Source organism: Narcine bancroftii, chromosome 1 (genome assembly GCF_036971445.1).
Source record: "Narcine bancroftii isolate sNarBan1 chromosome 1, sNarBan1.hap1, whole genome shotgun sequence".
Taxonomy (NCBI): domain Eukaryota; kingdom Metazoa; phylum Chordata; class Chondrichthyes; order Torpediniformes; family Narcinidae; genus Narcine; species Narcine bancroftii.
This window is the reverse complement of record NC_091469.1, coordinates 378,984,985-379,010,273: the sequence shown is the minus strand read 5'-3', so window position 1 is coordinate 379,010,273 and position 25,289 is coordinate 378,984,985. Positions and strand designations below refer to the sequence as shown.

The 25,289-nt window shown below is 43.1% G+C and overlaps 1 long non-coding RNA gene across 2 annotated transcripts in view; it reads right to left on the bottom strand.

Moving 5' to 3' along the window:
- The window catches only part of LOC138752868 (uncharacterized), a 67,247-nt gene extending 48,387 nt beyond the window's left edge, over positions 1–18,860 (bottom strand). For both annotated transcript variants that reach the window (XR_011350994.1, XR_011350993.1), the window contains exons 1-2: positions 18,738–18,860; positions 9,698–9,826 (exon numbers count right to left, since the gene is read on the bottom strand). This is a non-coding gene — a long non-coding RNA (uncharacterized lncRNA). The remainder of the gene's footprint in view (positions 1–9,697; positions 9,827–18,737) is intronic.
- Positions 18,861–25,289: the final 6,429 nt, after the last annotated feature.

The window sequence follows — 25,289 nt, the reverse complement described above, 5'->3', positions numbered from 1 at the left end:
AAGAAAGGCAAGGTAAAGGATATACTTGCTCATATTAAAGAATACATGGAGTCATTTAAAGAATGGCAAACACAGGAATTTAAGGATTTAAGAAAAAGAATAAACAACACAGAAGAGAAAATAAATAAAATGGAGATGACCTTAACAGAAATGGGAAAGAAAATGGACAAGATGGAAGAGCGGGCAGTAGCAGCAGAAATGGAGGTAGAAGACTTAAAAAAGAAATTGGAGAAATCTAATAAAAAAACTAAAGAGACACAAGAACTACTAGCTCAAAAAATAGATACAATGGAAAATTATAACAGAAGAAATAACATAAAGATAGTGGGCCTTAAGGAAGATGAAGAAGGCAAGAATATGAGGGAGTTTATAAAAGAGTGGATCCCTAAGACCCTAGGATGTCCAGAACTACAGCAAGAAATGGAAATAGAAAGGGCACATAGAGTATTGGCCTCTAAACCACAACCACAACAAAAACCAAGATCTATTGTAGTAAAATTCCTAAGATATACTACAAGAGAAAAGGTACTGGAGAAGACAATGGAAAAAGTAAGAGAGGGCAACAAACCACTGGAGTATAAAGGGCAAAAAATCTTCATTTATCCAGATATAAGTTTTGAACTCCTAAAGAAGAGAAAAGAGTTCAATACAGCAAAGGCAATTTTATGGAAGAAAGGGTATAAATTTATACTAAAGCATCCAGCGGTATTGAAAATATTTATTCCAGGACAACAAAACAGACTATTCTCGGATCCAGAAGAAGCACAAAAATTTGCAGAACAATTACAAAAATAGACTGAGGGAGGAAGACGGGTAATGAGAGTTAAAATGATCACGATTGATATGTATGTGGGTAAAGACAAAAATAGACTGAGGGATGAAGACGGGTAATGAGAGTAAAAATGATCACGATTGATATATATGCGGGTAAAGAGGTATAAGAGTGAATAGAGACAATGAGCATACATGAATGTATCTGTGCTTAGAGGAAAATATAGATAGTATAGACAAGAATTAATAAGGGAAGGTAATGGAATAGAGAGAATAAGGAGGGAATTAAAAGAGTGACCTTTGTGACATATGAAAAGTGAAATCTTTTCTGGGGGAGGCGGGGTGGGGGGAAATAGCGGTCACTGCAAAATCAGTTGACGCTTGCGAGTGGATTCGCAAATCCAAATGGAGAGGGGAGATGTGGTTGTCCGACAAGGGATAAAGGACAACTCAGGAGGGGAAGGGGAGATTGGGGATAAATAAGATAGAAATAGGAGAATAAGGAAAATGTTGGATGTTGTAGGAATGTTGTCTTATAAAGAGTTGAAAATAAGAAAACAGAAATGGAAAAGGAGGAAAGGTAATGATGGAAAAACGGAAAGAGAAGATAAACAAAATATAAAAGGGCTACGCTGAACTATATGTCTTTAAATATTAATGGAATACATAACCAAATTAAAAGGAAGAAACTACTAAATTTAAATGAATAAATGTATTCCATTAGAAAAAATAACATATAGGTTAAGAAATAATATTGAAATATTCGAACAAGTATAGGAGCCTTACATTAAATACAATAGCGAAAACCTACCGGGGACAAAAATTTCCTAAGTTGATGGAAGGAGAAGGAAAGAAAAGAATGGACTCAGTAGAATTTCTGGTGTAATTTTGTGGAATGACAACGTTGTCTGACTGGCTTAATGCAACCTAGATTGTATACCTAAAATGGATGAGAGGGGGGGATTGGGGGGTGGTTTGGGAGGAAAGGGGGGGGGGGGAGAAAAAGTCACTTTATATGTGTGAAAAAGAAATAGTGTATATCATGACTAATGTGATTTATGGTGTGAAAAATAAAAAATTTAAAAAAAAAAAAAGAAAAGGTCAGGAGGGTTTGCTGGGTGGTATTTGGTGGGATAAAGAATTCTGAGTTGTTTCTGAGAGGAATAGAGAGTTGACTCTATTTTGTATTAAAAAATTAGTGAGTATTGCTTAAACTGTATGTATGCTGGGTAAATTATTGCAGCTACAGGTGGTGAACCCATGGGTTCACAAAATCTTCTAGGTTAAAATGGGAAGAGATGAGGAAAAACCCTTTATGGGACCAGTTGGAGGTTCCCCCTCTTTTATTAATAATAAAATGTTCACGATCCTCGACTCACATTTCTCCACCCTCAGTGTGAAAAGACAGAAGACAAAATTCAATTGTGGCTCTTACTCCAGAGCAGATTGCCTGTGAAGTGGAGGATGTTTTAGATTATCTGGATGATAATCCCCCATATGATAACCTTAAGGCTGCTATTCTGAAGTGTGCTCAGCCATTTTAGGAGGCTCGTATTGCCGAGTTGCTAGCTGACGACAGCCTAGGCAAAAGGAAACCATCACAGATGCTGAAAAGATGGAGCAGGCTAGCTGTGGTGGGCCATATTGAAGGGGATGTATGGAAGAAGAGCTACCTCCAATGTTTACCTCGTCGAGTTCAAGAACACTTGGTGAGTGTCTTTCAATCGTCCACCCTCGATGAGTTGGTGGATCATGCCGACCTCATTATGTCCTCGACCTCTGCAATAAAGATAGAAGGATTGGCTACTCCCCCTAGTCAGCAGGAGCAGATGGAGCTGGAACAACTGCTTACTGCACCTTGTCAACCGCCTGCACCTTATCAACTGAAGATAACTGAGTCGGAGCAGCAAATGGCAGCATTGACAATGCAGGTCCATCAGCTGGTTGGAATCGTGCTGAATGAGGATGTGCTAGAGGCAACGTGCAGCGTATTTGTTAGAAGCACTGGAAAATCTGGTGCTGCTACCTTGTCCTGTCAGCCTCCTTGCGTCTTCTACAAGTGGCAGCTGGGAAACAACCAGGTCCAACATTAGAGGCAACTGCTGCCTATGGACACGTCGGCCACTGTTTCTTCCTCAAAGACCGTTTCTCGGGTGTTCAATTTCTTTTCAATTCCAGTACAGAAATTTCTATGGTCCCTCAAACTCCTGAGGAACGCAGACCCCCCAATATGTCATGTGTTCTTTCAGCCGCAAATTATTCTCATATTCAAATATACAGCCAGAGGTCACTCACACTAGTCTTTGGACTCAACAAACCTTTTCAGCGGGTTTCACACTTGCAAATGCGGCAAATTCCATTTTGGGAGTGGATTTCCTGTCACATTTTTCGTTGCTGGTGGATTTTTAAAATCACTGTGTCGTGGACCACAGCACTTATATACAAGTGAGCTGCATTTGTCGTCCCTCCAATGTCATCACCTGCCTGATGAGCCTCCAACCTGGCTCCTGCATTTCCAAGCCTTGCTCAAGTGTTTCCCTTGTCTTGTGACCCCATCGTATCATCATACAGACATTAGACATGGAGCAACCCACCACATAGAGACTCGGGGTCCTCCGCTTGCAGCACGGGATCGTAGATCACCCTCAGGCCATTTTAAAATCTCAAAACCAGAATTCAACCACATGTAGGAGCTGGACGTAGTCCTCAGATCTGACAGCTGCTGGGCATCACCAGTCTGCTGGGGATTGGCTGCCTTGTGGTGATTATCGTGCCCTGAACAATTCCACTGTGCCTGACCAATACAACATTCTCAATTTACAAGACAACTCAGCGAACCTCCATGCTCCATGGCAAACTAATGTTTGCAAATATAGATCTAGTGCGTGCTCATGATTAGATTCCAGTAGAGCCTTCTGATGTTGCCTAGACAGCAGTCATTATTCCTTTCGACACGTTTGAGTTTCTGTGCTGCCTTTCGGTCTGCAGGATGCAGCTCAGACATTCCAGTGATTTATGGACCAGCCTCGATTTTGTATTTGTCTACATCGATGATATTCTTGTAGTGAGTGTGGATGAAGAGAAGCACAAGGACCACCTTACATCACTGTTCCAGAGGCTTGATGAATTTGACATTGTGATCAATCTGAGTAAATGAATTTTTGGTGCTGCTGAACTTGTATTTTTGGGACAGAGAGTTACACAGCATGGTATCTTGCCTGATGAAACAAAGGTGCAAGATTTTCCCACACCTGTTATGTTTTGCCAATTACTATATTTTTGAGAGAGGATCATCTTCTACCACCATTTTCTGCCAAATGCTGCAGCATCTCTATTGCCCCTTACCAAACAACTTAAAGGATCCAATAAGTCAGTTACCAAAAGATCATTGAGTTTGGGAGATGATACTGTTCGTGTTTTCAACTATGTGAAGACTGTGCTTCTGAATGCAATGATGTTCATGTACCAAAAGTCCAATGCCTTGCTCGCTCTTACCACAGAACCCTCCATCAGTACTGGAGGAGCAGTGTTAGAACAACGAGGTGGGCAATTGGAACCTCTGGTATTCTTTTCAGCCATCACCCATTCAAAGTATAGTACATTTGGTTGAGAACTCCTAGCCATCTATCTCTCAGTGAAAGTTTCTGTTTTTTTTGTTGGAAGGTCACCCTTTCACTATTTATACTGACCACCAGCCTCTTACACATACCGCTCATACCAGTGTGTATCTCTACTCACCACTTGGACTTTGTGTTACAATTTTCCCCAGACACTCAGCACATCCGAAGGAAGGCAAATGCCGAGGCCAATGCCCTTTCTAGACACAACATTGACGTCTTACGTACAACTACTGTCATCAATTTCACTGCCGTGACTTGCGCACAACACACCAATCCCAATCTCATCTGGTATCTCCACCTACAAGATATGAGCCAAGATGAATCAGGTGAAACACTGGCCTGTGAGTTTTTCCCCCACAAGAAGACCTAGGCCTTTTGTGTTGGCGACAATGTGGCGGGACATTTTTGAGGCTCTTCATAATCTATCTCATCCTGGTGGAAGAGCATTGATCAAACTGATTACAGAATGCTTTAGCTGGCCTCACATTAAGCATTATGTTGGATTATGGGCAAGACTTGCTTGCCGTGTCAACACTCTAAAGTCTCCAGAAATCCAGGCTGGAAGATTTTGCTGTTCCCATTTCCATCACGTGCACTTGGACTTGGTAGGTCTACTTCAGACTGTTTACGACAAGCCTTTTGAAATCTTACAACGCCACCTGAAAACTTCTGTGATTTGCAAAAATGGGATAGCTGACACGGTTTCCATTGAAAGATTGAAGCCAGCATATATCGAGGGTGCATGTTCTGCACCAGTGCCAGAGTTGGAGAAAGAGTTGCACCCCTGCCAGTCGAGTCGCACACCACCTGCCTTGCAATATCGTATGATGTCGGGCTGGACTGTCAGCCCTCCAGATCATTACATAGCAGGATAGATCTGATCAGTCACCTCCTTGCATGGCTTAGAAGGTGATGGGGTGGATGGGGGGATGTCGCAATCGTGTACTTACCAGTCACCACTGATGACATATCCAAGATGACACACAGGAGTAATAGCGCACATGCACAGGTTAGTTCAAAAGGTTGCGAACATTGTGATGCATCTCAGATGCAGGAGGAGGACAGTGAGAGCGTCAAGATCACCCGTGTGGTGGAGAGCCAATGAAATGCTCAGAAGGGTTTGGCTGGGTGGCATTTAGTGGGATGAAGAATTGAGTGTTATGTCTGAGAGGAATAAAAGGAACCAACCCCATTTTGTACTGAAAAAAACGAGCGAGTATATTCTTTAAATTGTGTGTATACTGGGTAAATTACTGCAACTACAATCTCACACTCAGGATGGGAGGGGGGTGAAGAGTGTGTGATTGAGGTTGGATGGTCTTTTAATATGTTACCTGCTTTTCCAAGGCAGTAGAAGTGTAGATGGAGTCAATAAAGGGGGGTGGGAGAGGGGGGGTTGTTGTGTGATGTTCTGAGCTGCATTCACAACAGTCTGGCCATGTGGTGATTTCCCATCCTCACTACGGGCAATTGCAGTCTTGTATCTGAAAAGAAATGCTGCAGGAAGAGGCTTTGGAACAAAGGCTCACTGGATGACATGTTGACCCCAAAGGCCAGACGAATTCAGCACTGGTGTTCCCTTCGAACACTGATGGAAAAGCAGGAGTGCAGAGTACCCCAGGAAGGGTCCCTTCCTCTTCAACCTTCAGAAAGGGCCATTATAGTCAAGGAGTTGTCAGTAGGGCACTAAAGAGAAATAGGTCTCTTAAAGCATGTCTTTCCTCAAATAACGACAGATTTTCCCTTCCTGATTTTACATCCCATATGACGTTGCAAGACTGGGGGAAATTAAAGGATTTTAATCAGAAAGTTTGTAGATGCTGTAATTGTAGTAAATACACAAAAGTGCTGGAGAATCTCAGCAGGTCACACATTAACTATAGAAAGCAAAGATAATTCATTAACATTTTGGGCCTGAGTCCTTCATCAAGGTACATGCAAAAATCAGATAGGTGCCTGAATAAAAAGGTGGAGGAAAAAGGGAGAAGGGGCAGGGGAGGGAGGGTCACAGGCCAACAGCCAAGAGGCCATAGCTAGACATGCATATGAGGGAAGGAGAGAAAAGCTGGAAATTGATGGGGGTAGGAGGGCACTCTGTGAATGCTGGAGCAAAGGAGACAAAGGGATAGGCAAAGAGAGAGAGAGAGAGAGAGAGAGAGAGAGAGAGAGAGAGAGAGATACAAGGAGTGGCAAGATGGACAAGAAGAGACATAGGAATGGGGAATGAGAGAGATGGGAGAGGGATGGGATAAATACAAGCTTATTACCAACCACAATATCGGAGGCCAACAAATAGGCTCATCAGGATCGAAGAATCTATTTTATTTCTAGACTACAGAACAGGAATCTTGTGTGTTAAATCATCCAGAAGACTTATTTTTGTGTTGCATTAATGCTTGTTTTGTGCCATTAGTGCAGCAAGAAGAGAGAAACTTTCCACCGCTTCAGTAACAATCCTGGCTGTGATACCACCGCTTCAGGATACATATTAAAAAAAAAACCCATCAGCAGATTGGACCAAAAGTTTCCCAAAAATTATTTTGGAAAAATACCTTAAAAAAAAAGAAGGAACAGCATGGTTTGAATCAAAGTGCCGCTCGCAAGCTTTGGAACAACTCTTCCTTTTCAAACAAAAAAGCTCAATTGGTTCAATACACAAAAGTGCTGGAGAAACTCAGTAGGTCACTCAGCATCCATAGGAAGTAAAGGGTAACCAATGTTTTGGGCCTGGGCCCATCGTCAAGTATGAGCAATTTTTTTGTTTCTTTAAATGTCAAATAGCAGAAAGGTGAAAAGCAGCAGACCCCTCTGCAGAATGGACAAATGAGTAAACCTTGAAGGGTTCAGACCTAAATTGTTGGTTACTCTATAGATGCTGCATGACCGGCTGAGTTTCTCCAGCACATTTGTGTATTGCACTCGACCACAGCATCATCAAACTTTCTTGTTTAACTCTACTGAGCTTAGGCTAGTGGGGGATTAACCATTAGGCTGAGTAGTCTTAAGCCTCGGGGCCCAGAAGGGAGGGGTCCCAGCAGGAGCAGGGACGTCGGGCACTCAGGCTGGAGCAGGGACCTCAGGCTTTACAATTCTTTCAACCCCAAAAATTCAATCGATCCTCCAGTGTTTTTATACCCCTTGGATAGTCCCATCGACCCCCCAGGGGTTGATATTGACCACTTTGGAAATCCCTAATATGTTATTTAACCTAAAGTTACTTTATTCTATTCAACGAATAGGGAGGTGGAGGGCAAGGTCAGGGGGAGCCTAAGTGGTAATTAATCTGCCACTGCTTAAGGGCAGTGCCTGTCCATTATTACAATAGTCAAAGGTGCCAGAAACTACAATAAAGACAGTGGGAAAAGCCGTGAGAACAAAAATAGAGGGGGCAGTGTGGATGGGTGGGGAAGGGGGGTTTGGAGAAGAAAAAGAAGAAAAACATACCAGTCTTCAGTAGTAGAAGTTGCAGGACAACTAGATAGACAGAAAGATAACAGACAGACAGATAAACAGAAAGAGAGATAAATACATATATAAAAACAGACCACCTTTGTGGAGAGAAATATAGTCTACATTTCAGATCGAAACTCTGCCTTGGAGCTGAGAAATGAGAAGGAAAAGAGGTCAGTAGGTATTGGGTGCACCAAAGGATAACTCACTATTGGACCCAAGTCGAGGAGAAGGGGAAAGTTGGGAGACAGAGGAAGGGGAGTAAGAGGTGGAAGCAGACAGGGGAAACAGGGGCAGGCAGTGAAAGGTGGAAACAGTTGGTGAAGGAAAGAAATTGGTGGGGCTATACAAGGAAAGGATGATGGCCAAATGGGAATTAGGGAAGAGACGGGTGATGGACAGGTGTAGAAGGTAGGGAAGGAGGTAGGCGAGGGGCGAACTGGCTGGCAGAGGCTGGGGGGTGGTGTTTGGAAAGAAGAGGTGTGCAAAAGAATGTGGATGAGAAGGATTGAGAAAGGGAACAAGTTATTCGAAATAGAAGTCAGACAGGGAAGGTTTGAACAAATATTGCAGTAACATAAATTCCTCATTCAAATTGAAATAATAAGGTCAGTAGTACATGGAAACAGAGAGCTGCATAATGTGTTTGGTTTGTTCAAGATTTATCTTGAACAGTACATGTATGCACAGCAAACTACACACAAAGTGATCCACAGAGATGACAAATGTTTCAGATATTTACATACATTCCACTATATTTCCTTTTTGAGAGAAAGGAAAGGCTGAAACGAATTTAAAAACATTTACAATTCTACAAGTCAAGGTAATTTCAGACTTCATCGCTAGAGTTGTGTTAATACACACACATTACCAGTGCAGCTTGGTCTCTTAGCAGGTATCGCTCTTTGACGTGTGTTGATGTTTTACATCCAGACCAGCACAACTGAATTGATAGCCTAACAAGCAGCCATGAAAGAAGACCAGTGACAGGGGGCAGAGGAGACAATCCTTGGGGATGGCCCCCAGAAGTATAGAGTAGGCAGGGATGCCACAATCAAAAGGGTAGGGATTGGGGGTGAGGGCAGAGACCAATGTGGAAAATGGTGGATCAGTTTTTAGAGAGGCCAGAGTTTTCTTTCAAGTGCATAGATTCTAAATCACTTGTTCTACAAAGGCAGGAATCTGTAAGTAGCCAGAAGCTCTCCCACCTCCTCTTTCACTGCCAGGTGTCCCATCCTCTGCTCCCCACGAAGGTTTTATTATTGTTTTGGAAAGCAACAGATGAAGATCGGGTCCAGTGCCGCAATCTGTCTGAATGCAGTTTGCTATTCTAGAAAGGTCATGTGGGTTTGCAAGCAGAGAGAAGAGAACAAACAGCCTTTCTCTAAGAGAGAGAGAGAGAGAGAGAGAGAGAGAGAGAGAGAGAGAGAGAGAGAGAGAACTGGTTTCTCCAGCATGACAAGCTGGCAGCTTATTTGAAACCCCATTTTGAAGACAGGTTGTGAGTTCTGAGTTCAGCCTGTTCAAAGCCCTTGTGGTCCATACAAGAGGAGATGGCTGGCTGTATAATGTTTGTCTGATATAAGGGAAACACAAAAGGAACTTTGTGGTGACCTGAAAGAAAGAAAGGAGATGAGGCAAGTTTCTTCGGCAAAACACTGAAGTTGCTGATCGGGAGGAATCAGTTTGTGTCCAACGAGCAACAAATCTCTCTCTGAAAACCAACAAGAGCTTCTTAGATCAGCAAACTGCATTCAGACAGATTGCGGCACTGGACCCGATCTTCTGAGTCCATTCATCTGCTGCTTTCCAAAACAATAAGCCATTACTCCACAGCATGTCCAATTAACACCTACTTGTGAAGTCCTTCAGCAAAGCAGTTTCCTTTGTCTTTACAAAGGCACTCGGAGCCTGGACTGTCTGGCTTGAGCAGAGCTCCGACATTTTAAATGAGATCTGCGTTGTGAACTGTGTTTGCTTGTCACCTACAAAATAAAAAACACCACAATTTTTCTCCTTTAAAACATATCTATATACAATATAAAATATAACACAATCTGTCACCCCCCCCCCCACCCCGCTAAATAGTTAATATAAAGATATAATACAGTTATATAAAGTAAAAGAAAGAAGTTTCCAGGATTGCACAGAGGGATGTCATCTGACACACATATTTAAACAGAATTCTTTAATACAATTTAGAAGAGATTCTCGTAGGTCCAGAGGCACAGGAAGCACAACATTATAAATTTAAATGTAATATTTGAGTAAACGGGCACCAAGTTTATAGAAATATAGCATATTTATTTCTCAAATAAAAATGTATTTTTTTTTCCCAAAGGAATACAACTTTGAATGTCTGCATTCGATCTTTGTTGCATGTGGGGACGCAGGGGGCCAGGGCAGATGTGCAGGTTCTAGAGGATATGCAGGTGAGAGTTGAGTTAATGGTGGTGAAGGGTGAGCCGTGTTTTGTGAAGAAGGAGGACATCTCGGATGATCTGGACTGGAAGACCTCATCCTGAGAGCAGATGCGAAGGAGATGAAAGAAATAAGCGAAAGGAATAGAATCCTTACAAGGGACAGGATATGAAGGGGTGTCGTTAAGGTGGGAGTTGGTGGAATTGTAGAAGTCTTTCACCCAAGAAGGCAACACAAGACCGGGATTAAGCCATTCACTGTCTTTAACCTGATCCACTTACATCTTGGCCAGTCTCTATTTCCTTCTTTGATTCAGAATCTAGCCAGGTGATGAGTGGCAGTTTGTGTGGGGGAATCAGGACTGCAAACCATGATTTGCCTTCACTGAAATGCAGCAAGGTCAACTGAAAGACTGCTGCTTTCATCCCACTTTCAAGCTGCTAATTCTGCAAAATCTGGCATCAAACTAGAAGCCTGTAATTACGAAGCAGTAGGCTTTACTTCGATGTGACACTATGATTCTATTACAATGCAATAGACTACTACAACGCAACCAGAGGCATTCAGGGAACTGTCAGGGAATGAAAAGATATCGAGCATGTGCAGGTAGATGGAATTAGATTAATTTGACATCCTGGTTGGCCCAGACAGTGTGGACAGAAGGGCTTGCTGCTGTTCTGTACTTTTCTATGAACGAAATCCATTGATATTTTTAAGAAGAAGTCACCATACAGATTTTGAAACATAACTTGCTGCATGTAAAGTTCACAACTTGGAATAGATTTGACGGACTAGACCAAATGACTCAACAAGCTCCACAGAACTACAACCATGAGATATGAGAAGTGAAGCAATTCACAATATAGGCACAGCAACATTTTGAAATGTAGTTGTACAAACACGAATCAAAACATTGAAATCCTGAGAATGAAGTTGTACCTTCACCACAGGGTATCAACAGTCATCAAAATGTACAACAAGTGGAATCACAATATTTTTACTACACTGCTACAGCAATGGTAATAGTTCAGAGGACATAGGCTGGCAGCCAACATACAGAAGAACCATCACACCCTGCACACATCACTAAACCTTCCTCTCACCGCATGGAAAAAAATTCAGGAGCATGAAAGCAACCCTAACAGGCTTTAAAACAGTTTCTTCCCCCTCAGCCATCAGGATCTTGAATGAACCCTACACACTGCTCTCATGCTGCCCTTTCCTGATCATTGTAACTCCATGCTCTGTAATTTCTGCTCTGCCATTCCATATGGCTGTATGAATATTCAACTTCATCTGCCAGACTGCTCTCAGAAGAACCCTTCTGACTGTACACGGCATAATGTGACAAATTAACTTAAAACTTCAGTATTTCTTACAACTGAACAATCCTGTGTGAAACCAGGTGACACTGATTGGTCTTTGAAGATGCAACAGCACAAAAGGTCATAATAACATTTAACTTCACTGCGCACAAATAATTTGCATCGAGCTTGTCATTTCATTCTTATAGTCATTCATAGGCTCTGCTTAAACACAAGGTAACACCAATAGCTACACAGATATGCAATAAATGGGCAATTCATTGGGTGATTCCTAGTTGCTGTTAATTGATGTTGATTTCTACAGAAATGAATAACAGTTAGTTGATGTGGTTGGAACCGCACAGCAGTCAGTCAATTTGTTGTTACTTCCCTACTATTGCTTTCTCCAATCTAAACTCTAGCCAATTGAAAAGGGGTAAAAGATGGGATTTGGTGTAGTGGTTAGCGCAGGGTTCAAATCCTGCGCTGCCTGTACATTCTCCCCATGTCTGCATGGGTTTTCCCCAGAGCTCTGGTTTCCTCCCACCTTTCAAAATGTACCGGGTTAGTTGGGTGCAAATTGGGAGACACAAAATCGTGGGCCGAAATGGCCTGTTATCGTGATGTATGTCTAAATATAAAATTTAAATTTGAAATCATCATCAGGGACTCCCAACCTTCCAGGGTACGAAAGTCCCTTTTATTCACCAAGTTGGGGAAACTTCCACACCAGGGCTGTAAAGTGTCCCCAACCTGCTCCCCTGTATCATATGAAGGTTGCAAGCTGCAGAATTTAAGAGTCAGAAATAGGCCCTTTGGTCCACCAATCCCACTGACAATCCTTCAGTGATCCCATTTTATTTGCCCACATTTCCATCAACTTCCTCCAGATTCTACACGAGGGGCAATGTTCTGAGGCCAACTAACCTTCCAACCTACAGCTGTTTGATATGTTAATTGGTGCACTTGGAGGAAACCCATACAGGGAGAATGGGTAAACCTGAGGTCAGGGTTGAACCCAGGTCACTGTTGAATGTGGGTGCAGAGGTCAGCTGAGAGAGTGGGTGCAGGTCATTAGTGAATGTAAGTGCAGGGACCATCAAGGAACATGGGAACAGAAACCATTGAAGAATGATAATGGTTGGTTTTCCACCAATAGTGTTACTGAGATTGAGGAGACACAGGAGACTGCAGTTGCTGGGATTTGGAGCAAAAAGTAAATAGTTAAAAGGACTCACCAGGTCAGGCAGCATCTGTGGAGGGAATGTTTCAGGTGAAACCCCTGCCTCAGGACTGAGAAAGTAGAGGGAAGGTGAGCAGGAGAGGAGGAGGGGCAGTGTGGTTGTCATGTTTCTCCAATTTAATTTCTTCAAATTATCATTTCAATTACTGACACTAAACCAGACCTCTATCTTTGTAGTTAAACAGGAAAGACTGCAGACACTGTGATTGTAGTGTAATATGCAAAAGTGCTGGAGAATCAACAGGATGTATAGTATCTATCGGAAGCAAAGGGATAAAACCAACTGTTTTTTTCCAAAAATAAACTTTATTCATAATAATTTTTTTATCAAAAAAAAGTCTTTTCACATGCTTTGTGTCATATCCATACATTGTATATTGTTACATTCGTTCTCTATTTACACCATTGTCATCTCTGCGGCAACTTCTCGTTACTACCCACTGTTGTTTGAGGGGCTTCCCCTCGGTCTGAGCCCCTCAATGACTCTAGACTGCAGTCCTTCACCATGGCACCCTCACGATGGCTAAATCAAGCCTCGGTACCTACTTTACAACCTGGAATGCGCCAGTTTGCAGCATTCCCTTTGTGTGCTGGAAGACAAATAACTCTCAGTCAGACCAAAGGTGATCTCTCACCGAGTTGACATCACTAATATTTTGGGCCTGAGCCCTTTGTCAAGATATGAGCAAAAAGTAGGCAGGTGTCTGAATAAAAAGGTGGGGAGAGGAAAGGAGGGAAGAAAGGGTGGGGAAGACGCACAGACTAACAGGCAAGAGGTTATAAGTGTGCCTCTTTGTGGAAATCTTGAACTTATTGATAGGTCATTGCCAGTCTTGCTCCAGATGTAGTCAGACACTGGGCTTTCCATAGGGTCAACTGGAGAAACGACAACTTCCTGCACTTTCTCAGCCTCTTATATTGGGAATTCTGTTCACCACTTAAACCTTTTGCAGGATCAGTTCCTGTATTCATTTCAATGGAGAGATGCAGAATCAGAATTTATGGTCATGAACATGTGACACAAAACTCATTGCTTTGTGGCAGCATCATAGGTGAAAAAATTACTATAAATTACATTTAAAAAAATAAAATAAATAAGTGCAAAAGAAGAGAAAAGGCGAGCTAGTGTCTTTGGCTCATTGGCCGTTGTCAGGGGGAAGGAAGGTGTTTTTGTGTCTTCAGGTTCCTGTATCTCCCTCCTGATAGTAGCAGTGAGAAGAGAGCATGGCCTGGATGGTGAGGCTCCTTGGAGATAGAGGCTGCTTTCCAGAGTCACCGCCTCTTGTAGATGTCCTTAATGGAGTGAAGACTCTTCTCTTTGGCTTGACTGAGCAGACGAAGATTTATGGAGGGGTATGTCCACGTCTGCTGCAGGCTCGTTGGTGACTGACAAGTCCAATGCGGGACAGGCAGGCACGGTTGCAGTGGTTGCAAGGGAAAATTGGTTGGTTGGGGTTGGGTGTTGGGTTTTTCCTCCTTTGTCTTTTGTCAGTGAGGTGGGCTCTGCGGTCTTCTTCAAAGGAGGTTGCTGCCCGCCGAACTGTGAGGCGCCAAGATGCACGGTTGGAGGTGATATCAGCCCACTGGCAGTGGTCAATGTGGCAGGCACCAAGAGATTTCTTTAAGCAGTCCTTGTACCTCTTCTTTGGTGCACCTCTGTCTCGGTGGCAGTGGAGAGCTCCCCATAGAACACGATCTTGGGAAGGCGATGGTCCTCCATTCTGGAGACGTGACCTACCCAGCGCAGTTGGGTCTTCAGCAGTGTGGATTCAATGCTTGCGGACTCTGCCAGCTCGAGTACTTCGATGTTGGTGATGAAATCATTCCAATGAATGTTGAGGATGGAGCGGAGACAGCGCTGATGGAAGCGTTCTAGGAGCCGTAGGTGATGCCGGTAGAGGATCCATGATTCGGAGCCGAACAGGAGCGTGGATATGACAACGGCTCTGTACACGCTGATCTTTGTGTGTTTCTTCAGGTGGTTGTTTTTCCAGACTATTTTGTGTAGTCTTCCAAAGGCGCTATTTGCCTTGGCGAGACTGTTGTCTATCTCTTTGTCGATCCTTGCATCAGATGAAATGGTGCAGCCGAGGTAGGTAAACTGATTGACCATTTTGAGTTCTGTGTGCCCGATGGAAATGTGGGGGGGGCTGGTGGTCATGGTGGGGAGCTGGCTGATGGAGGACCTGTTTTCTTCAAGCTGACTTCTAGGCCAAACATTTTGGCAGTTTCCGCAAAACAGGACGTCATGCACTGGAGAGCTGGCTCTGAATGGGCAACTAACTTGGCATCATCTGCAAAGAGTAGTTCATGGACAAGTTGCTCTTTTGTCTTGGTGTGAGCTTGCAGACGCCTCAAATTGAAGAGACTACTAAACACCGTCTTCATTGTTGAGGACTTTCATGGCTTGTTTCAGCATCATGCTAAAGAAGATAGTAAAGAGGGTTGGTGTGAGGATGCAGCCTTGCTTCACGCCATTGTCAATGGAGAAGGGTTCGGAGAGCTCATTGCTGTATCTGACCCGACCTTGTTGGTTTTCGTGCAGTTGGTTAATCATGTTGAGGAACTGGGGGGGGGCATCCGAGGCGCTCTTGTATTTGCCAAAGCCCTTTCCTGCTCACGGTGTGAAAGGCTTTGGTGAGGTCAAGAAATGTGATGTAGAGTCCTTTGTTTTGTTCTCTGCACTTTTCTTGGAGCTGTCTGAGGGCAAAGACCATGTCAGTAGTTCCTCTGTTTGCGCGAAAGCCACACTGTGATTCTGGGAGGACATTTTCGGCAACACTAGGTATTAGTCTATTAAGGAGAATCCTAGCGAAGATTTTGCCTGCAATGGAGAGCAGCGTGATTCCCCTGTAGTTTGAGCAGTCTGATTTCTCGCCTTTGTTTTTGTACAGGGTGATGATGATGGCATCACGAAGGTCCTGAGACAGCTTTCCTTGGTCCCAGCAGAGCATGAAAAACTCATGCAGTTTGGTATGCAGAGCTTTGCCACCAGCCTTCCAGACCTCTGGGGGGGGATTCCATCCATACCTGCTGCTTTGCCACTTTTCAGTTGTTCAATTTCCTTATATGTCTTTTCCCGGGTAAGGACCTCATCCAGCTCTAGACTCAAGGGTTGTTGAGGGAGTTGGAGCAGGGCAGATTCTTGGACTGAGCGGTTGGCACTGAAAAGGGATTGGAAGTGTTCTGACCATCGATTGAGAATGGAGATCTTGTCGCTAAGGAGGACTTCACCATCTGTGCTGCACAGAGGGCTTTGGACTTGGGGTGAGGGGCCGTACACAGCCTTTAGTGTCTCATAAAAACCCCTGAAGTTGCCAATGTCGGCGCTAAGCTGGGTTCATTTGGCGAGGCTAGTCCACCACTTATTTTAGATCTCCCAGAGTTTGCGCTGAAGGTGGCTGCATGCGAGACGGAAGGCTCGTTTTTACTCTGGCCAGGAAGGCTTTGCAAGGTGAGCCTGGTGGGCAGATCACTTCTTTGCCTGCAGCTCCTGGATTTCCTAGTTGTTTTTGTCAAACCAGTCCTTGTTTTTCCTGGAGGAGAAGCCCAGTACCTCTTCAGTGGATTGCAGTATTGCCGTTTTCAGCTGATCCCAGAGGGTTTCAGGAGATGTGTCCGTGAGGCAGTTTGCATCCTCGAGCTTTACTTTGAGGTTTGCCTGGAAGTTTCCTCTCATTACGTCTGACTGCAAGTTTCCAACATTGAACCTCTTTCTGGGGGCTCCACTGTTCTTGAACTTTTGCTTGAAGTGACCATGATAATAGACAATAGGTGCAGGAGTAGACCATTCAGCCCTTTGAGCCAGCACCACCATTCACTGTGATCATGGCTGATCATCCACAATCAGTACCCCATTCCTGCCTTCTCCCCATATCCCTTGACTCCACTATTTTTAAGAGCTCTATCTAATACTTTCTTGAAAACATGGCCTCCACTGTTTTCTGAGGCAGTTCATCCCACAGATCCACAAATCTCTGGGTGAATAAGTTCTTCTTCATCTCCTTTCTATAGGCCTACCACTTAGTTCTAAACTGTGGCCTCTGGTTCTGGATTCTCCCAACATCAAGAACATGTTTCCTGCCTCTAGCGTGTCCAATTCCTTAATAATCTTTTATGTTTCAATCAGATCACCCCTCATTCTTCTAAATTCCAGCGTATACAAGCCCAGTAGCTCCAATCTTTCAACACATATCAGTCCCACCATCCCAGGAATTAACCTCGTGAACCTACACTGTACTGCCTCAAAAGCAAGAATGTCCTTCCTCAAACTTGGAGTCCAAAACTGCACACAATTCTCCAGGTGTAGTCTCACCAGGGTCCTGTACAACTGCAGACGGCCTCTTTGCCCCTTTACTCAACTCCCTTTGTTATGAAGGCCAACAAGCCATTAGCTTTCTTCACTGCCTGCTGTACCTACATGCTTACTTTCAGAGACTGATGAACAAGGATTTAATTGTACCTCCCCTTTTCCTAACTTGACACCATTCAGATAGTCATCTGCCTTTCTGTTCTTGCCACCAAAGTGGATAATCTCACATTTATCCACATTAAACAGCATCTGCCATGCATCTGCCCACTCACCTAACATGTCCAAGTCACCCTGCATTCTCATAACATCCTCCTCATATTCACACCCCACCCAGCTTTGTGTCATCTGCAAATTTGCTAATGTTACTTTTAACCCCTTCATCTAAATCATTAATATATATTGTAAATAGCTGTGGTCCCAGCTCCGAGCCTTGTGGTACCCCACTAGTCATTCTACCCCTCCTGCCATTCTGAAAGGGACTCATTAATCCGTACTCTTTGTTTCCTGGTCTGCCAACCAATTTTCTACCCATGTCAGTACCCTACACCCAATACCACGTGCTCTAATTTTGTTCACTAATCTCTTATGTGGGACCTTATCAAAGGCCTTCTGAAAGCCCAGGTGCACTACATTCACTGGCTCTCTCTTGTCCATTTTCATAGTTACATCCTCAAACAATTCCAAAAGATTAGACAAGCATGATTTACCCTTCGTAAATCAATGCTGACTCAGACGAGTCCTATTACTGCTATCCAAATGTGCCACTATTTCATCTTTTATAATTGACTCCAGCATCTTCCCACTGATGTCGGGCTAACTGGTTTATAATTCCCTGTTTTCTCTCTCCCTTCTATCCTAAAAAGTGGGATAACATTAGCTATCCTCTAATCTACAGGAACTGATCCTGAATCTATGGAACATGATGATTATCAATGCATTCTCTATTTCTAGAGCCACCTCCCTGGGATGCAGACCATGAGGCCCTGGGGATTTATCAACCATCAGTTAACCCAACACCATTTTTTACCTAATGTGAATTTCCTTCAGTTCCTCTGTTTCCCCAACTCATCTGCCATTTTTTGTTCCCCATAATAATGTTCCTTGTTTCTGTCTTCAGGGGCCCAAGTTTGATCTTAACTAATTTTTTCCTCTTCACATATCTAAAGAAGCTTTTACTATCCTCCATTATATTCTTGGTTAGCTTACCTTCATACCTCATCTTCCCCCCCTCCACCACCCCATATTGCCTTACTAGTTCTCTCCTGTTGCTCTTTAAAAGTTTCCCAGTCCTCTGGCTTTCCGCTCACCTTGGCACTGACCAAGTTCACCTGTCCGTTACCTTTTCCTGTCCTATGAATTGCCACCTCCATAACCACACATTGATTCAACCAATCAGAATGCTCTCCACAATATACCTGTAGAAATTTGCAAGAGTAAAATGCAAAGGAGAGAGGGCAATTTCAGATCATTTAGGATTTTTTCCCCATAAAGTAATTAAAATTGTATTGAATGATTTAAAAATGTTTTCATGTGATGCACAATCGTTAAAAACAAAGACTAAATGACTAAATTCCCACAAAGATGTTTTCAACTGAAGTTGCCGAAACTGAACACACCTTTCTGTAATTGGATTCTGGACTTCCTAATGGAAGTCCTCGGTCAGCACCAGAACGACCAGCACCATTACGCTGAGCGCTGGCACACCTCAGAGGTGTGTGCTCAGCCCGCTCCTGTTCATGCTACTGCATCACCAGATCCAGCTCCAACAGTGTCAACAAGTTTGCAGATGACACAACAATAGTTGGCTTCATCAGCAACAACAATGAATCACCCTGCAGAGAGGAGAGGAAAACCTCGTGAAATGGTGCAAGAGTAACAACCTGACGGAGGAGATGATCATGGACTTCAGGAAGACCAGGATTGGCCACCCTTCACTAAACATCATCAACTCTGTAGTAGAGAGAGTTGAGAGCACCAAGTTCCTTGGGGTTCATTTAACTAATGACCTATCGTGGATGCTCAACATCTCCTCATTTGTCAGGAAAGTGCAACAGCGACAAGCCTGAAGCAGGCAAGGCTACCAGCCACCATTATGTCAACCTTCTATAGAAACTCTTTCAAGAGCTTTCTGACTGGCTGCATAATAGTTGCTGCAGAGAAATGGATCGGAGGTCAATCCACAGGACCTTGAGAGAGGCAGAGAGGATCCCTGGAGACTCCCTCCTCTCCTCCCCTCCCCCCCACCCCCCCAAATCGACATGATCGACTGGGATCGTTGTCTGAAGAGGGCACACAAAATCATTGAGAACCCCTTCCACCCTGCACACAGCATCTTTCAGCTGCTCCTGTCGGGAAAGAGAGACGTGAGTATCAGAACTAGCACCGCCAGGCTAGGGAACAACTTCTTCCCACAGGCAGAGAGAATTCTAAACAACCCAAGGGACTGCTCACACTAACCATCAGTGACTCTCATTTCTACAAAACAATATTGATGGATATTTGTCCTGCAAATGTATTATTTGTCTTTATGTGTGTTATGTTTGGTTGTCTGCCTGCATGTTTTTCACTGAGGACCAGAGAACGCTGTTTCATCAGGTTGTCCTTGTACAATCAGGTGACAATAAACTTGATTTGACTTGACTTGACATAATTTTTATTAAATTCAATGTAGAAATCATTTTATAGAATGTTTAACGGTAATAGTTTTTTTGGAATCTTTTGAGTTTTTATAAGTAGCTGAGTGGATGTCCTGGCTTCAATTCCAATTCTTTTAACTAATTTTAACTGATCAGTGTAGACATCACTTCCAGGCAATCCCAGTACTAGAGTCCTGTCAAGGGAGGAGATGGTTGGGCAACATCCACATTAATTGTACTGGAATAGCACCTTACTGTAAATGACTAAGAATCTTTAACTGAATTGTTTATTGTCATGTGTATCAAGATGCAGGAAAAAGCTTTGTTTTGTGTACTGTCCAGGCTAGGTTGACAGAGCTAGGGCTTTTCTCTTTGGTGCAACTAAGGGTGAGAAGTGACTTAATAAGATTATGACAAGTTTGGAGCAGGTAGACAGTCTGCACCTTTTCCCAAGGTGACAATAGCAAATGCCAGAGGGCATCTGTTTAAAGTGAATGGAGGAAAATTTAACAGAGATGTCAGTGGTAAGTTGCTTGGATAGCATTGTTGGAGGGTGGTGGTGGAGGCTGCTACAATGGGGGCATTCGAAAGACTCTTAGATAAACACATGGGTGTAAGAAAAAGAGGGTTATGGGTGTGAGGTCAGGAAGGATTAAATTGTTGTGGAGTCAGTTTCCATAGCTCAGTACAACATTATGGGTTGAAGGGCCTGCTCTGTCATGTTCTATGTTCTAAGTCAACCCATACATATGTATAGCCAGAGAGCAATAAAAAATAAGTTTAGGGGGTAGTGTTAGAGCAAGTCAAAGAGTGCAGGGTATTGCATGACAAGGTCAAAGTGCAGGGAATAGGAACAAATACAGTAAAGTTGTGCAGGGGCATCATCCTTTACCAGTCAGACATCTCTTTAAGCATCTGATGGCAGTGGTAATGAAACTGTCCTTGTGTTTTCAAGTTCACATAACATCTGCCCAACAGAAGAGGAGAACAGAGGTTGGATGGGTCCTTTGATATGTTGGCAACTTTCCCAAGACAGTGGAAGATACAGATGGAGATTGATGTAATGCATACAATATCTCTAATTAATCTCAAACGGTTTCATTTTGCCAGAGGAATCATCAATGTTTGCCATTTTCTGAGTAAATACTCCTTCTCTGCTGTGACATGGATCATTTCTCGCAGTAAATCTTATCACATGTCCTGCACTGCCTTCACAACAGGTCATTGACAGCACCAAAAAAAATCGTCACCTTTCTCCTGCACAGCAAGGATTCCAATGCATCTCAAATGCAAGCCACTGAATAAAATATCTTTCAAAAATCCTGAAGATATTTATAAGTACAAAGTTTGTTTACAAAAAAATATGAAAACGGTGCTTCTCTTACATCAAGTAAGCTGAAATGTAACGAATGTGCAAGTGTGGACTCCGTCGTCTGAGCACGCAAAATGGTGCATAACTCCTAAAATCCTCACAGTGTTGCAGCAAAGCTTCTATGATGCACTCTTCTCTGGCAAGCCTTAGACCAACTACAGTTAAATGTTATGATCTTTCATTTCATTTTTCATTGGTGTCCAAAAACACCAACTAACTTGCACACCCCATTATGCATTGGAGTTTCTTTGCAAAGGAATTGAACGAGAGTATTCATTCTTCCACTGGTTGAGGAAAATTACATATATGGTACAATAGTTTTGTGAACTTATATACAAGCTTAAAAATGATACTAATGATTGTGAAATGAATTTACATCTGGTAGTTTTGAGGTTTTTGGCACTTGTAAAAGGCATGAAATTTCCTGGATTATCAGTTAATATATGGTTATCATTTTCAATAGAAAATGCCACAGTCTGCATTGTCTGGACAATCTGTGAAATTAACCCAAATTACATGGTTCTCTTGTAAAGGACTAGCGGAGTGGCTGATGCAAGAGGCCCATTTTGAACCAGGAGCCAAAAGCAATGTGCTAGATGAAATCTGTGGGACCAGCAGCATCTGTGAGGGGGGGAGGGGACGGGGGCAGCGGCAAGAATTATCGACTTTTCGGGTTGAGACTCTGCATCAGGACAGATTTGAGAGAGAGAAGATAGCCAGTGTAAGGAGGAAAGGGTGAGAAAGGGGCCAGGAAGTGACTGGTAGATCGACGAGAATAAAGGATGGTAGGCAGATGGAAGCCAGGTGGGAGGTGTTAGCAGCTAGAGGCAAGCAGATAACAGGTGAAAAACAAGCAAATGGAACCAGAGGTGAAGATAGCTACTGTAATAACAATTTGTGGCTTATGTGGACCTGGGAATGCGGAGAGAGGAAGCGAGCGATGATCTGGTGCGCAGTCATGATGCTGATGGCTCCGTACAGGCCTGTAATAGCCTGTTAGAGGAGCAAATGGTGTTTTTTTTTAAACATCCTGTAATGACCCAAGACCACAAGGGGTCGCAGACTCCGGGAGAGCAGCAACCAATGCCGGGCACCAGAAAAGGGAGAACACCCCTTGTTGAGAAGGTGAAGAATGGGAGTTGACCCTACAGGGAAGGAGACAATGGCAGTGGACCAGAGCGGGGTCAGCAGCTGAAACGTACTTTTGGTGACTTGCAGTCAAAAGACTCACGCCAGGCTGTGGACTGCTGGAGACTGGCTCATGGGAACCAGGTATTGGAACTGGAATTTCAAGTCAAGTCAAGTTTATAGTCATTTGATTGTACAAGTACAACCCAATGAAACAGTGTTCTCCAGTCCTCGAAGCAAAACTTGCAGACACACAACCAGACATAACATACATACAGACAAACAATACATATGCAGGACAAGTATTTTATCCATACAAATAAATAAATAAATGTTGTTTTGTGCTTAGGAGAGTCCCAGATGGTTGGTGTGAGCAGTTCCTTTGATCGTTCAGCTTTCTCACTGCCCATGGGAAGAAGCTGTTCCTCAACCTGGTGGTGCTGGTTCTGATACTCCTGTCTCTCTTCCCTGACAGGAGCAGCTGAAAGATGCTGTGTGCAGGGTGGAAAGGGTCCTCAATGATTTTGTGCGCCCTCTTCAGACAATGACTTGAGAAAATGCTGAGGGCGAGAAGGGGTCCCAAAGGGCCTCAAGCACTGAAAGCTTCCTGATTGTATCAGAGGTTTGGACCTGGAGCTGTGGCTGCCAATGGATCGAACAGGAGTCAGTGCAGCTGCAGAGGTTGCAGGAGCGGCTGGAGGTGAATCCACAGACACTCAGTGTCCCTGAAGGATCTCTCTTTTGCTTCTCTCTCTTATTACTAGGGATGTCAGTCAATGCACATAGCATCTCTTTTTTGGCCTTCACGCAAACAAAAGCTGACATATTTTGTGTATTATTACATTTTGTTCATTAGCACATGATAATAAAGGAATCTTGAGGGTGATGCGGCGATCACAAAGGTTACCTGTGGTGAAATATGATAACTGAAGCAATGAAGGGGAGAGGTGAAGAGCAGGTGGGGTCGGTATCAGCTGGGTGAAATGTGTAGGTTGAATTGGGAAGGGGATAAAATAGAATATGCAGGGCTGAGGATGGGGATGTGATAGGGTCAAAATTGTGAGGACTGGAGGTGGATGGGAGGGGGTAACAAAGAAGGTAAGGGTTACAGAAACTGGAATATTTAATGTTCGTACCAGAAAATCAGCAGGGTGTAAAAATACTCTGCCGTAAATCCTGCCTTACCAACTTTGCCCAATTAACTCTCAAATATACAAAACAGCGTGATAATGTGTTTTTCAATGGACTGCAACTATAAATAAGAAAGGGCAGTGACAAATTTAAGAAACTAATAACCGATGTTGGTTTGCTAATGAAGTGTTCATACTTCATCACATTCTGTAATAAATTGAAAGCAGGTTACATTAGTGATTATTTTCACACCTGCACTAATCTTTTAGGTGACAGCCATTCCAGGGGTGATGAATGCCACCTTGTGGTGGGAGGGCAAAGAAGCCAAGTGTTCCTTGCTGGATGTCACAGTTTTCTGTTGTTCTCTGGTCTCTGACTAGCTCCAGTGGGGGTGTCATTTAAGGGAAAGCAAGGAGGGCTTCACAAAGACAAATGGGGAAATAAACTTGTGATTGAACTTTCTCTTCAAAGTATTATTGCAGTTCCTATTCCCAGAAACTGCACACTTAATAAGAGCACATGAGGCAACAGGGCAGTGACTAAAACACTGTGACCTGAACCACACTTTTTAAAAGAATGATGGGTAGTTTAAAATGGACATATCAGAATGAAAATATTGCTTTGAAAGAAAAAGTTGGAAGCAGTACCTAGATTTTAACATATCTCTTAAGATAATTCTGGAATTAAATATTCTCTACAGAACCTACTTAAGCCCAAACATTTCATGTATTTTCTTGATCTAAGCCATTTACAAAATGTAACAATACAGTTGATACAAGGAAGGAAAGAAAAGGAGTGAGAAAACAAAAAGAAGAGGAAAGAAATGTAGAAAAAGTGAGCCAATGAAAAAAAGAGAAGGAAGGAAAGAGCGGATTTATTTGAATACAAAAATCTCTCAATTGCTCACCAGCCTTTGCAGTGCAAATGCCCAGCCCATGTACATAGCCAGCAAATCATGGAAAGTGATCCAAAGAGCATTGACATACTTGATGGTGAGTACAAAGCACATTGACCTAAAAGCCCCAAGAAGGGCGCTGTTTGGTACCTAAAGGCAACAGCAGAAAGTCGTTTAGAATCCGTAGTGATGCTGAAGACATAAATGACCAGCGCTGCTTTCTTGGGGTATAATTTGTGTTGCTGAAGGTTTACTGAAGAAATCAGGGATTGTGACCAAAATTAGTGGAGGAATTAATAAGGACTCTTACAATCAAAAGTCATAAAATTGTACAGCATGGGAATAGGCCCTTTGACCCACTACATCTATGCTGACCGTCATGCCTCTCTCAATGAATTCCACTTGAGTGTATTAGTCCACATCCCTTTTGCTCATCGAGCACCTGTTGAAATACCTCTTAAATGTTATTACTGTTCCTGTCTCCACCACCTCCTCTGACAGCTCATTCCACATAATTAAAATTCATAAAGTTTAATACATTGGGACGAGAAGCTGGAATCAGCAAACTTTATTGAGGCTGAGCTATTGGTGACCTTTAGCCCCTTGACTGTAGCTGCTTCAATTCTTGGCTCTGTAGGGAGGGGTGATAACTTTGGGCATTGTTAGTTATGTTCTCATCCTGTGAACAAGTGAAGGAGTTTTAAAGTGAGCAATTTGAAGAAGACAATTGGAAGGGATTTGAGATTGTGTGACAAAGTTCTTTATTTCCTGGACAAGAGAGGTCGTGATTCCTACAACTTCTGGTCTCATAACTCACCATAGTCAAGTCTCATTCTCTATGTAAAGGGCATTAATTATGATCTTGGTCTATAACAGAATTGATGGAAAAGAAATAACCCTTCTCGGGCAATAAAAATGTTAAGCCTATGGAGAAAGGCATTGAGCGCCAAGTACACATCATGCCTCCATCTTTGGTCAAAGTTCACTTGGCCAACTGTATGCCAAT